At 47.5% G+C, this 15,016-nt stretch overlaps 1 long non-coding RNA gene across 1 annotated transcript; it reads right to left on the minus strand.

The window, feature by feature from the left end:
• Positions 1-2,105: 2,105 nt before the first annotated feature.
• On the minus strand, positions 2,106-3,803 carry LOC127333342 (uncharacterized). Its single transcript, XR_007871080.2, has 2 exons — positions 3,599-3,803; positions 2,106-2,341 (listed from the first exon to the last, which is right to left on the minus strand). It is a non-coding gene; the product is annotated as an uncharacterized lncRNA (long non-coding RNA).
• Positions 3,804-15,016: the final 11,213 nt, after the last annotated feature.

Genomic DNA, 15,016 nt, shown 5'->3' on the forward strand with positions numbered 1-15,016 from the left:
TATTTTGAGTTGCCAATTAAAAGTTATTAGCAGATTAGTTTTTAGTATTTAAATATAGAAAACAGATTTTATTTTAAATAGAAAAGGGCACAGATATAATTTTCGAAAGGGGGAAGGACCCCGGGTTAGTTTTGAAAAGATGCAGGGGGTTTTCTAGAGAACCTACAGGTGTAGGAGCTGCGGGTTAGAACAAAGATAAGGCAGGGGGCTCGGTGCAAAAAAGGAGAGATCTGGATCTGGCTGGATTTTCTCACCGAGGGAAGATCCGGCCACAGTCGATGACGGGTGGGACCCGGATGATGACGTGGCGCCAGCCTGGCGAACCATGCGGGCACGCGCGCAAGGCGTTCGACACCAGGCACGTTCCAGAGGGCGGCGGTCACTGCGGGGCGGCGTGGAAGCTCGCCGGCGCTAGGAGGCGTCCCAGGACACGAGGCCGGGCGCGTTGGAACCGCCTCGTCGGCGCGGATGAGATGGTGATGGAGGAAACGTCAGGGGCTCGCCGGAGCTTCGTCGGCGGCGGGAGTCTGCAGAGAGGTGGCCGGCATCAAGGTGTGAGGAGGAAAACGGAAGAGAGGGAGGGGAAAAAGATGTCCAGGGGATGCAGAAACTCACCCTCGAGCTCAAGGTGCCGACGGCTGGAACGGAGGTGGACGGAGGCCACCGGAATCGGCGAAAATTGCCGTCAGAAGCGGAAGGGAACGGAGGTCGTGGCGAGGATTTGGGGGACCCTGGGTCGATTACTTGCATCAGGAGGTGGAGGGGGACGAGGCGCACCCTACGGTTCCCTCGGAACATCGAGGGGTGGATGGTGGCGGCGACGCCATGGTGAACCCGTGATGGTGGAGTTCTCGGTGGCTTGCAGAGAAGAAAAAGAGGGAGGGAGGGGAGGTCGCTGGCGGCGCGAGGGAGAGGGAAGAAAGAGGAGGAGCTAGGGTTTGGAAAGATAGGATAAGAAGGAGGGGGAGCAGGTGAGGAGAGGGGTGGTTGGCGCGGTGGTGGAGGACCAGGGCACTCATGCCATCGGCGTGCTCACCTTTGGAGAAGACGACAACGAGGTAAAAAGGTGCGTACCCCTTCGGTCTGTTGGGTTGGGTTGGGCCAGAGGAAGAGAAGGGAGGTGGGCTGCTGCGGTGGAGGAAGGTGGGCCGGGTGTGGCCTCGGGCCAGAAGAGAGGAGGAGAAGATTGGGCCACGAGGGAGAGGGGGAAAAGGGTTTTTCTCTTGAAAACTCTTTATCTTTTCTTTACAAAACTGTTTGTAAACTGTTTTATTTTAATAGTTCAAGCAAGTTTTAATTTTGAATCCAGGGATGGAGAGAGAGAGTAAACAAAATAGTTTGGCTTTGTAAAATAATTTTATTTATTAAAACATGGATGATATGATGCATATGCCATGATGATGCATAAAAAGAAAAGAACAGGCAAATCTATTAGGGGTACTAACCTGGGCCGTTACAATCGACACCACTAACAAGGAACCTCGCCCCGAGGTTCCACGTCAAGCCAAGGGGGAGTTGGTTAAACTATCGAGTCTTCCTGTACCATGTTGTCAATCACCCGACCTCGAGGTGGAACCTTGTTCTGGCGAAGTGTTGATCTTCTCGACACCACTAACAAGAATTCTTGCTCCATGTAGATCAGCGACACCACTAACAAGAAGTCGTTGTTCCGTTGTTGATGATGCGCTGTTGTCGAGATCCTCCGAAGAACGAACCTAATAGGTGAGGGGCAAAGATCGTCCAACCCGTGTCGGGACCTAATACTCGGAGAAGCAGATAAGAGAAGATTCAAAACGCATAGGTAAGATGAGAAAGAATAGAGGTAAGGAGAAAATTCAGAGCTAATCAGATCTATCCATCGAATTTTCAGAAAATAGTTTTGACACTAGACACAACAACGTCCGTTGACAAGGTTATCCTACAGGCTGGACTAGTGGGGTACCGTCAACCTGAGCTCTGATACCAACTTGTGATGCCCCGGAACCGGTACCATGAGGATCCCAGCGAACCCGCCGAAATCCGCATGATATCGATTCAGAGACGCCCTCCGACACGACGTGCGCGAAGAATCACACACGTGATGCCAGAGGAATTAACACGAGCGGTAACATTACAACAGGATTACAATAGAGCCCACAAGGAACATATATTACAACAACGACTCCGACGAGTCAAGATACAAATATACAATACAAAGATCCAAATCATACAAAAGATCAAATACGTCCGAGTACGGACAAGATACAAATCGGACTAAGAGTCCTGAAGATAACCAGTGACGTCCATAACCCTACCCAGGCCAAGCCGGAAGGGTAACCTTGCTAACGTCGTCATCTCGTACCTGTCGAAGTCGAGCCATCGGTTGCCGACAAAAGGGGGAGGAGACAAAAAGAAAGGAAGGCGAGGGTAAGTACCATTGGCACGTACTTGCGAGACAAGACCAGCTATGCTCGCTGGTGGGCGGTATAAACTTCACCAGGCTATATGTGGAGTTTAGCGGCAGCAAAGCTACTATCCAATAGAGACACGCTACAACATCCGTCTACTCAGAGAAGATAAGAGAGCGCACAAGGTAACAGATAAATACTACACAAATATAACCCAACCAAATACACATATCCCCTTCAACAAAGCGAAGAGGCAATGTAAAAGGCACTCCACGGTTGACAATTTTATTATATGTTGGTTGTAGTAATGCAATATTGCTACGCAAGTTATTATCAAATTATTAGCAACAAGATAACAGTGTAAGTTGTTCTATGATCAAGCTATACAATTCCAAGTCGTCCATAACCGCGGATACGGCTTATCGATAAGATGTACACCCTGCAGGGGTTGCCCAAATGTAACCATACGCATGCTCGAACCCACTTACTACAGGTGGAGTCTCACAACAAGACCGCTCCCAATGCAAGAGAAAGTTTAATGGGAGCCACCCAACTAAGCTACCCGTGACGAAGTTCGGCCGTACTCCGATACGGACCCAGAGGTTTGCGACATAGTCCAGGCGGGCACTAACGACCAGGCACAGGATAAGTCTATCCGCAATATGAGTACAGTACAGAATAAACACCCGAAGGCAACAGGAAGTAAATCGTGCATCGTGCATATGAGCAAATAAAACCAAGGTTGTGGCTCCCAATAAACATACTCGAGGAAAGGTAGTGGGTGATGGGGGTCCCATTCCCCCACGTACGGGTAGAGCGCTCAATCTCGGAACAGATAACAAGAACTTGGGTCCTAGGGGACATTAGCGAGACAAAGATCCGATGCTTTCGCAAAGGGGCTCACAGATGCCTCTGCTTACAATTTTAGTTGTTAACAATTAAGTAAAGCATGTGTATCTCCAACAATTGATATAGCATGTGAAAACCTCCCAACAAGATATCCCGAACATTTCGAGATATCAACAAAACCCTAAACTCGCCTACGACTCGCAAAGCTGGCAAACAACAAACAATAGGTAGGGCGAGGAGGTGTATCTCGGACATATAGGTAATAGGTGGATAGGACACGTGACACAACAGAATCGCAACATAAGGATAGCAATAGATCAAAAGAGCAGGTAAAAGTAAAATAGGTGAAGGGGTGGGCTCACCTGTGAAAAGCTGCAGAAGAACTTGTCGGAGAACTCGTCGTATCTCACATCACCACTTCGCGATCCTATCCGGGAAGAAGCAAATGCTGGACAAACAACGGATGCAAATCTTACTACTACGGCAAAAGAATCGGCATGATCATGATATGATATGCATGACATGGCAAACATGATGCGATGCAACTTATCCATATTAATCGGAGTCGGAACCCCGGGCAACAAATTAGGTTGGAGTTGCATTTTCTACCGACAAATTTAAGTGTTTATTAGCATGGCATAACATGGCAGGGGTTCGCTACTTCAATATTAAACGGAGCGGGGAAACCCTATGTGGAATTCCGAAATACTCCGCATATATGTGAGGTGAACATGCACAAACTATCATCGTGCGACATGATGCGAGATGCAAACAGGCATATGGATGGCATATTCATGTTCTTCACATTTTTCTGGTCAAATTTCATATATAACACTTTTTATTTTGAGTTGCCAATTAAAAGTTATTAGCAGATTAGTTTTTAGTATTTAAATATAGAAAACAGATTTTATTTTAAATAGAAAAGGGCACAGATATAATTTTTGAAAGGGGGAAGGACCCCGGGTTAGTTTTGAAAAGATGCAGGGGGTTTTCTAGAGAACCTACAGGTGTAGGAGCTGCGGGTTAGAACAAAGATAAGGCAGGGGGCTCGGTGCAAAAAGGAGAGATCTGGATCTGGCTGGATTTTCTCACCGAGGGAAGATCCGGCCACAGTCGATGACGGGTGGGACCCGGATGATGACGTGGCGCTAGCCTGGCGAACCATGCGGGCACGCGCGCAAGGTGTTCGACGCCAGGCACGTTCCAGAGGGCGGCGGTCACTGCGGGGCGGCGTGGAAGCTCGCCGGCGCTAGGAGGCGTCCCAGGACACGAGGCCGGGTGCGTTGGAACTGCCTCGTCGGCGCGGATGAGATGGTGATGGAGGAAACGTCAGGGGCTCGCCGGAGCTTCGTCGGCGGCGGGAGTCTGCAGAGAGGTGGCCGGCATCAAGGTGTGAGGAGGAAAACGGAAGAGAGGGAGGGGAAAAAGATGTCCAGGGGATGCAGAAACTCACCCTCGAGCTCAAGGTGCCGACGGCTGGAACGGAGGTGGACGGAGGCCACCGGAATCGGCGAAAATTGCCGTCAGAAGCGGAAGGGAACGGAGGTCGTGGCGAGGATTTGGGGGACCCTGGGTCGATTACTTGCATCAGGAGGTGGAGGGGGACGAGGCGCACCCTACGGTTCCCTCGGAACATCGAGGGGTGGATGGTGGCGGCGACGCCATGGTGAACCCGTGATGGTGGAGTTCTCGGTGGCTTGCAGAGAAGAAAAAAAGGGAGGGAGGGGAGGTCGCTGGCGGCGCGAGGGAGAGGGAAGAAAGAGGAGGAGCTAGGGTTTGGAAAGATAGGATAAGAAGGAGGGGGAGCAGGTGAGGAGAGGGGTGGTTGGCGCGGTGGTGGAGGACCAGGGCACTCATGCCATCGGCGTGCTCACCTTTGGAGAAGACGACAACGAGGTAAAAAGGTGCGTACCCCTTCGGTCTGTTGGGTTGGGTTGGGCCAGAGGAAGAGAAGGGAGGTGGGCTGCTGCGGTGGAGGAAGGTGGGCCGGGTGTGGCCTCGGGCCAGAAGAGAGGAGGAGAAGATTGGGCCACGAGGGAGAGGGGGAAAAGGGTTTTTCTCTTGAAAACTCTTTATCTTTTCTTTTCAAAACTGTTTGTAAACTGTTTTATTTTAATAGTTCAAGCAAGTTTTAATTTTGAATCCAGGGATGGAGAGAGAGAGTAAACAAAATAGTTTGGCTTTGTAAAATAATTTTATTTATTAAAACATGGATGATATGATGCATATGCCATGATGATGCATAAAAAGAAAAGAACAGGCAAATCTATTAGGGGTACTAACCTGGGCCGTTACAGCTTGTCCCTTGACTACCTTCGCAGGCTGATACCGTAGATCAAATTCCGATAATGCAAACACCCACTTACCGAGTCGGCCTTTCAGCACAGGAGCCGACAGCATATGTTTGACGACGTCTGACTTGCATATGATGATAATTTCTGTTGTCAGCAAGACGTGACGAAGCTTGGTGTAGGTAAAAAATAGGCAGAGGCACAACTTCTCAATCTCAGGGTACCTCGTCTCTGCATCCAACATCCTTCTGCTGAGGTAGAAAGCGACTCTCTCTAGACCATCATAAACTTGCACCATCACTGAAGCGATGGAAGTGTCAGCTACTGACAAGTAAATATAGAATGGTCTGTCTTGCTGGGGCGGAACCAACACAGGTGGCTTCGTTAAATACTCTTTAATTTCGTCAAACGCTCGCTGTTGCTCTGCCCCCCAGTAAAACTCCTCATCAGATTTAATTTTTACCAGTCCCATGAACGGCTCGATTCGCCCTGGCAGATTAGAGATGAATCTTCTGACGAAGTTGATCTTGCCGATGAGAGACTGGAGTTCCTTCTTCGTGGTAGGTGGCTGCATTGTTTGCACTGCCTCCTGACTTTTTAGGCCGATCTCAATTCCGCATTCATGAACCAAGAAACCCAAGAATTGACCGGCCGTTACACCAAAAGCACACTTCTTTGGATTCATTCTTAGTCCGAATTTCCTAGTTTGGTCCAGGATGCGTCGCAAATCATCCAAGTGTCCTTCCAGTGAAACAGACTTTACCACCACGTTGTCGATGTATATCTCCACCAACTTGCCGATCAGATCATGAAAGATGTAATTCATGGCTCTTTGGTATGTTGCGCCGGCATTTTTCAGTCCAAATGTCATGACTACATCTCAAATAAGCCGACTGAACCTGGCACTCTGAATGCAGTCTTGTGTATATCTTCTGGAGCCATGAAAATTTGGTTGTAACCGGCATTGCCATCCATGAAACTTAAAACCTTGTGACCAGCAGCTGCATTGATTAATGTTTCTGCTACTGGCATGGGATATTCATCCTTGGGAGTGGCTCTATTGAGATCCCGAAAAATCTATGGCGACTCGCCATCGGCCATCATTTTTCTGCACAGGTACGATACTGGAAATCCATTCAGCATACCTGCATGGCCTGAGGAACCCGGCGGCCAACATCTTCTCGATCTCTTTCTTGACTTCTTCTAAAATGTCGGCCTTCATCTGTCGTGCTCACTGCTGGAACGACCGAAATCCTTTCTTGAGAGGGAGCCGATGCTCAATGATGCTCCTGTCTAACTCAGGCATCTCTGTGTAATCCCATGCAAAGCAATCTGGTATTCTTTCAACAGAGCTATCATCAGGCTCCTCAGATGCGGATCTAACTTCTTGCTGATAAAAGTTGGCCGTGGCTTATCCCCAGGACCAATGTCAATTTCTTCTAGCTCATCAGCTGATGTAAACCCATACCCTAGCTTTTCGTCGCCTGCTAGATCGATGTTAAACACAGGCAAAACGTATGGCGAGGATAATATGGGCCGATTGCTGGAATCGGCCCCCATTTTGATTGCATTGCTCAATGAAGGTTTACAACTTGTTCGTGCTCTACTACGGGAGGGAGCCTCCGTACTAGGACTACGTGACATGTTTGAGGTAGGATCATTTCTTTTTATTTTTTGGGGCCGATCGCAGGGATCGGCCTTGCCACGTACGTCCATTGACTTTGTTCTTGCTACTCCGTCAGGCCGGTGGATAAGACCAGCCTCACCCTATTTTTTTGTATCTTCGATGCGCTCACAGCCGTCCAAACTGATTCCAGAGAGCGGCCCTTGGTCTTCCGCGTCCCAAATGTTCATGCCAGCTATTGAGACCTCGATAGAGTGATCTGCATGAATGACTTCCACTTCATCTCCATCCCACTGTATCAGGCATTGGTGCATTGTGGATGGAACGCAGCAGTTGGCGTGAATCCAATCCCTCCCTAAAGGTGACGGGGCCAGTAGGTGCTTTTGCTGTCGACGATGAAGAACGATGTAGGGATGGTTTTTCGGCCTACGGTTAGATCGACGTTCAGAACGCCTTGCGTCTCTGATGCTTGGCCGTTGAAGTCGCTTAGTGTGACGTTGGTTTTGATCAGATCTTCTGTAGAGCGTCCCAAACGTCGTAGCATGGAGTACGGCATTATATTGACTGCCGCTCCGGTGTCAACCATCATCTTGCCGACAGGCTGCCCATTGATGTAACCTTTTAGGTATAGGGCCTTCAGATGTTTGTAGCCCTTCTCCTGTGGCTTTTCAAAGATAATTGGCCATGGACCACAGTCGAACTGTGCTACCGATGCTTCTTCTGTTCTTGGAGCACAAAACTCCGCCGGAAGGATGAACACCATATTTGTGCCAGCCGATGTCTTCTCATCGGCTTTCATTTGCTTGGGGCGCCACTCTTTCTTCTGTGGACGACCTTCTGCGTCCAAAGTTTGCTGAATTTTCACAGCCAAATCGGGCCGTGCTTTCCTCAATGTGTGCAGGTATTGCCTCTCGGCTTCCTCCAAGCTACGTAGCCGCTGAACCCTCCGCTTCTGGGAGTGACTGAGTCCATCAGGGCACCACCTTGGCCGGTGGTATCTATCTTCTTCTTCTTCTGATCCATCTTCATCTTCTAACTCCTCTAGATCTTCCACCCGAGATGACTCAGCTTGTTTGTTCCGAGATGGGAGAGGCCCTAGACGTTTGAACACTGACACATCACCTATATCCTTCTTCTTCTGTCTACATACCGGGCAGTTGTCGATCGTAGGCAATCGACTCATTCCTGAATCCCAGCAATGCTTAAAGAAAGGACAATCCCAGTGTCTGTCCATGTCTTCTTGCTCCCTTGACCTTCCCTTAGCGCGGCGCTCATATCCTTCGTCGTTTCCATCATACCGACGATACTTTCTATCGCTTAGACTAGACCGACGATCTCTTTCGTCGGCTGTGTCATATCGCCAACGTCGGTCATACTGACGCTCATAATTGTTAAGAAGGTGCTCGGAGAGTGGTCGTTGATACCGCACGCTTCTCACTTGTTCCTCGGTGACGTACCGTTTGTCATCATATCGGGGCCGGTCACGTGGGCCGGCCTCCTCCTTGTCATTGCCACGAGAACGACTGCTCTCTTGTTTATCCTTGCCAGGGTGGTATACATGCCCTGCCATGTTAATATCGAACGAGAAACCTGGCTGACGCCTCGTGGGGTGACTGTACTCCACCATGTTGATGGCAGGGAACGGTTGCGTGTCCACTTTCATGGCATACTGACCGAAAATCAGACGGCCTTGTTCTATCGCCATTTGGATTTGTTGACGCAACACTTTGCAGTCGCTGGTGGTATGGGTGAACGAGTTATGCCACTTGCAGTACGGTCTCCCGTTCAGCTCTTGCACTGTAGGGATCTTGTGGCCGTCGGGTAACTTCAGCTGTTTCTCCTTAAGCAGTAAATCAAATATCTGCTCAGCCTTGCTTACGTCGAAGTCAAACCCTTTTGCAGGCCCTTGTTGCTTCACCCATTTGCAGGACACGGGGTTTGCCCCCCGAGCCCATTCAGCCACAGCGACTTCCTGGTCTTCTGTAGAGTCTTCAGCTTCTCCTGTCTCGACCAGGCTTATAGGGCGTTTGAACTTGTCTTGATACAATTCAGGGTGGCGCTGCTCATACAATGATAATTTCTGAACCATATGCGCCAGTGAAGTGTATTCCGCTTGGCAAGCCAGATCCTTGATCGGCGCTGCGAGGCCCAACACTGCCAGATCGACTGCTTCTTTCTCATTCAAACGAGCCGAATAACATCGGTTCCTGACAGTCCTGAAACGCTGAATGTATTCAGACACCGTTTCTCCACGCTTTTGTCGCACTTGCGCCAGATTGGCAATGCCAGCCTCGGTAGCTTCTGAGTGATATTGCATGTGAAACTGCTCTTCCAGCTGCTTCCACGTGCGGATTGAATCTGGTGGCAATGAGGTGTACCACCCAAAAGCTGGTCCTGTGAGGGATTGTGCAAAAAACCTTACACGCAACTGGTCTGATGCGGAGATCATGCCCAACTGTGCCAAATATCGGCTCACGTGCTCAATTGAACTAGAGCCGTCTGACCCACTAAACTTTGAGAACTCAGGGAGCCGATACTTGGGCGGGAGTGGAATCAAATCATACTCGTTGGGGTACGGCTTGGAATAGCCGATTGCCCTCCTTTTTGGCACCATGCCGAACTGATCTCTCAAGATTGCACTGATTTGGTCCACCGTAGGAGCTGCAGGGGCCGAGCTTTGATGACTCGTTGCAGTGGCATATTTAGCTAGCCACGCCTGTTTATCGGCCTCCACTCCAGTAATCCCTCCTGCTGCTCCAGAAATTCCTCCTGTTGTAATCTGGTTCGTGCGCGCCAAGTTATTGCAGTCTGGCACGTACGTGCACGTGTATCCATGCGGGATTTCCTTGGGCGGTTCATGCAGGAACTGGTAGTCACCAGCATCGCCTCCAATCTTGTAGACGACATACGCCGGTGAACCCGGCGGCTCTGGAGCTGCTAGCGAGAAAGGCAGCTGCGGTCTGGTCTGGAACGGTATTTCTCCTTGGTGAGTCCCTAGGGTAGGTCCTGACGGAGAGTACTGACGCTTCATGATCTCCTGAACCACGCGAATCGCAACGCGCTCGAAAGCGTTCACCAGGCTCTCAGAATGACGGTGTAGCGAATGAGCTACCATGTAGTTAACTTCCTGACGCAGAGCTCTGGTGCGTTCCTCTGAAGCGGTAGACAGATCCACCTCATCGAGGGCGCCTTCGGCTGAGAACCCTTTCCACCTAATGCCATGTGTACGGGTTCTCTCGAAAGAGCCGATGAGGTCGGCTTCGAAGAGAGCTTTAAGCTCATCGTATTTCTTCTTGTGCTCCTCAGTCAGATCTTCGTACGTGACCGGTGCGTCCGCCATCTCAGCTGCAGATGCTGACGCAGTTGTTGTAGATGTTAACGCAGTTGATGTAGAAGGTCCCACCGGGCGTGCCAGAATGTGTTGCCTGCCAAAACCCACCGGCGAGCAGCGACGGGCAACACGGAGAGCCGGGAGGCTCCCAGGACTGCTGGTGGGTCCTGGTCCCTCGGGCGACGGCCCGCAATGCTCCGGCACACGTCCAAGCTGGTGCAAGGGCGTGCCACCTGACCTATACCTGGTCAGGAAGGTGATGAGTTGCTTCGATTAATTTCCTGCATGGCAGACACGTAAACATTAAATACGAGCCTCGATCGGCTCTCAGGTTATCCTGTGAATCGGCTCAAGGAGCCGATCCACCCATGATTCGTATTGGATCTACGATAACATGGTGGTCCTGCTTGATCAATACTAAGCTAAAACGATCTACGACGATTTAGGGTTTTAACCACATAACCGGAACGTCCTACACGTAGTTGAGCCTAGCAGATACGGAAGATAACAAGAAAACCAGCCCTAGAAAAGGCCTAAAAACCAACATGGAGTTGATTCCCGGAACATCCCTTCTAGGATCAGCAAACCGTACCTCACGCACTACTGGATCATTCAACCCTTTTGCAAGGCCTAACCATATGGATATCAAACTAATCCTTGAAGAACAAGGAACAACCGTAACAGATCGAATCTACTAAATAAAGACTAAGCAAGGTGCTGCCCTTACACCTAAGATGGGTGCAAGGGCAGCTAGATATCCAGGGGTAGCATAACTAAGCGAATATGTCAAGAAAGTACCAATGCTAACCCTAACATATCTATGATAACGGTGTTGCTCGCCATCAAAAAGGCTTCAAAGATTTGAGCAACACATAAACAACGAATAAATAAGATATCGCCTAGATCGCCGGATGCGATCTAGGCAAAGATAGCGCTACCCGGAAGAAACCCTCGAAACAAGGGGTGGCGATGCGCCTAGATTGGTTTGTTGCGAACGTGATCGTCCTCCTTTCTCAATAACCCTAGATACATATTTATAGTCCGTAGACTTTCTAACTTGGGAATAAACCCAACTGCGTACAAGCTAAACTCTATCTCTTAATTCTAACCGACACGTAACCTACCATAATTTACAGATACACGGGCAATCTAGCCCAAACTCTTGTACAAGGCCGATTCATAAATATTCTACGTGCATATTCTCTAAGCCCATTTAATCACGGCCCATCTCCGGACTTGGTTAAAATCTGGCGATAACAAGATGTTGTTGTTTTTTACAAAATATTTGGTCAAACTTTACGAAGTTTAACTTTGACTAAACCTAGAACGCAAACTAACTGTGAATGGAGGGAGTACTATTCATTTTTTTTTATTATTGCCTATGATGTGTTGTGCTTTCATAATTGAATATCCAAGGCATCATTAATAGTGAACAATTAGAAGAAAAAAATCCCCAGGTTTCCGTAGAAAAAAAATCGATGGGCTAGAGGAGTATCGATGGTCTAGAGTTTGGACTCAATCGTCGGGCATTAGGATGCATGGTGGGATAAGCGCTTGTCTACGGCGACAACGTTCGTGTGGAGGGGGTGATTTCGCAACGTATTAGTGTCCTCAAGTTCTCCCTCCTCCTAATGAAGTTATGTTGGATACGCCTATATCGGGAACTTGTGAGTTTTATGTCCCCCATACTCGTTTGGCTGGGGTTCGGATTATCTACCGACTCACCTCGGTACTAGTTTCTACATGAAAGCGATCTCTCAATATTGTGGTCGCTGATGAGCGCAGATTGAACACTGTTGGGGAACCCCAAAAGGAAGGTATGATGAGCACAATAGTAAATTTTTCCTCAGTAAGAAACCAAGGTTTAATCGACCAGTATGACAAAGGTGTAACTTCTGAAGGTGTTGCTAGCTGACTATTGGCAGGGCGCACTACCGGCGTCAGCAACAACGTGGAACCTGCACACAACACAACCAAAATACTTTGCCCAACTTAAAGTGAGGTTTCAATCTCACCGATTTTGCTGAACACAAAGGATTAAATTTATAGTGTGGAAAAAGATAATTGTTTGAAGTGAAATTAAAGAGAACAGTGCTTGCAGTAAGTAAACAGAACAAGATGATTTTATCAGTCTAAAAGAAAGGACCACGGTCCATAGTTCAGTAGAGGTGTCTCTCCATAAAGATAAATAACATGTTGGGTGAATAAATTACAGCTGGGCAATTAACAGAATAAAGACCATAAATGACAACATGATTACTATGAAATTCGTTTGGGTATTACAACATAATACACAGACCGTAATCCAACTGCGTCTATGACCAATAATCCACCTTCAGGTTATTGTTTGAACCCTTTCAGTACTAAGTTGCAAGCAACAGCTTATCGCATTAAGCAATGTGTGTAAAGTAAACAATAGAATTACCCTTGAATAAAACATGTTGTTTTCTCCCTAGTAGAAACAACACATCTACAATCTTAGAAGTTATTTTCACTCTTCGGGAAAACTAGAGGCATGAATCTACTATTGAGCATAAATACTCCCTCTTGGAGTCACAAGCATTTACTTGGCCAGAGTATCTACTAGCAACAGAGAGCATGCAAGATCACAAATAACATATGACAAATATATAATCGATCTCAACATAGTATTCAATATTCGTCGGATCCCAGCAAACACAACATGTAGCATTACATAAGGATGATCTTGATCATGATAGGCAGCTCACAAGATCTAAACATGAGGCACAAGTTGGAGAAGACAACCATCTAGCTACTGCTATAGGCCCATAGTTCAGGATGAACTACTCACGCATCACTTCGGAGGCAGGCATGGCGATGTAGAGGCCTCCGGTGATGATCTCCCCCTCCGGCAGGGTGCCGCAAAGAGTTTCAGAACCCTCCCGAGCTAGGGTCTGCGATGGCGGACGCGACGGAACTTTTCGTGGATGGAGGCTCGGGTGTTTAGGTTTTTCCCGAGATCGTGAATAAATAGGCGGAAGGGCGAGGTCGGTGGCCGCCTGAGGGGCCCACACCATCCCTTGGCGTGGGCCACACCCAGGCCACGCCATGGGGTGGTCTTGCCGCCCTGTGGCGCCTCCTCGTCCCCCACTGGACTCTGTCTTCGTTACGGTAAAATATTGACTTCGGCTTTTGTTTCGTCCAATTCCGAGAATGTTTCTTGTACAACTTTTTCGAAATATAAAACAACAGAAAATAGGGAACTGACACTGTTCCATCTTGTTAATAGGTTAGTGCCAAAAATATATAAAAGTGCAACGAAGTGTAAGCAAAACATATATAAAAGTGTGTAAAATAAGTATGGAGCATAAAAAAAATTATAGATACGTTTGCAACGTATCAGCATCCCCAAGCTTAACTCCCGCTCGTCCTCGAGTAGGTAAATGATAACAAAAATATATCGTAAATCATTGTGAGCTAGTATCAACGTACTCTAAACATAAGCATGATAGATATAATTTTAACAATAGAACTTACCAACTATGTTATAACATGAAAAGTAACTCAAACAAAGGATCATAAATAATTATGCATTGAAAGCAACTATTTGTTTATGAGCATAGAGAAAACATAGCAAAGTGGTACTCAACATGTCCTTTATGAAGTAACAAAACATAAATGCTAGGACACCTTTAAAGTTCAAAGGGTGACTAGATACAAGTAATTTAAGAACAAGCAATAGCATAATCATGAATCAATAAATAATATATTTGAGACTATGCACATTGTACTAAGAATGACAACTATGCTCTCTTAATTGGTGCATAAAGCAAGAAGATGAAGAGTGAACATAAAAGTAAAATAAAGACTCTTTGCATACGAAGCAAGATTAACAAGTTTTATAAACCTTCCAAAATGTAGGTACTCATTAGCTTTGAGCTCTCCTTACCCCTATCATAAGCATCTTGAATGGTTAAGTTAATGTGAGGGCAAATATGAGGTATATGTTTGACAAATCACAAGTTGAAAATCTCGTGCCCCTTAAATACGAGTACATAAACCTCATGCTACTCAACTTAGGTCCCAAATAAGTTGTTATCATTGTAAGTATACATGTATCATTGAGAAAGTCATGGGGTACCTCCTTCCCCATGATATAGAAGTACTCCTGCCGATATAGGAGCAATCTCATGCTAAAATGACAAGACAAACAGACAATGAGCATCTCAGCAATCTTTTTATTTACTATGGGCATAGCTTTTTATTGAAGATGCGTGATGACCCACAAGTATAGGGGATCGCAACAGTCTTCGCGGGAAGTAAAACCCCAATTTATTGATTCGACACAAGGGGAGACAAAGAATACTTGAAAGCCTTAACAGCGGAGTTGTCAATTCAGCTGCACATGGAAATAGACTTGCTCGCAAGAGTTTATCAGTAGTAACAGTTTTATAAGCGATGGCGATAGTGAAATAACAACGACGAGTAACAAAGACAGCAGTAGTGATTATAGTAAACAGCAGGATTAAAATACTATAGGCACAGGGATGGATGACGGGCGTTGCATGGATGA

The sequence above is a fragment of the Lolium perenne genome, chromosome 2, assembly GCF_019359855.2.
Source record: "Lolium perenne isolate Kyuss_39 chromosome 2, Kyuss_2.0, whole genome shotgun sequence".
Lineage (NCBI taxonomy): Eukaryota > Viridiplantae > Streptophyta > Magnoliopsida > Poales > Poaceae > Lolium > Lolium perenne.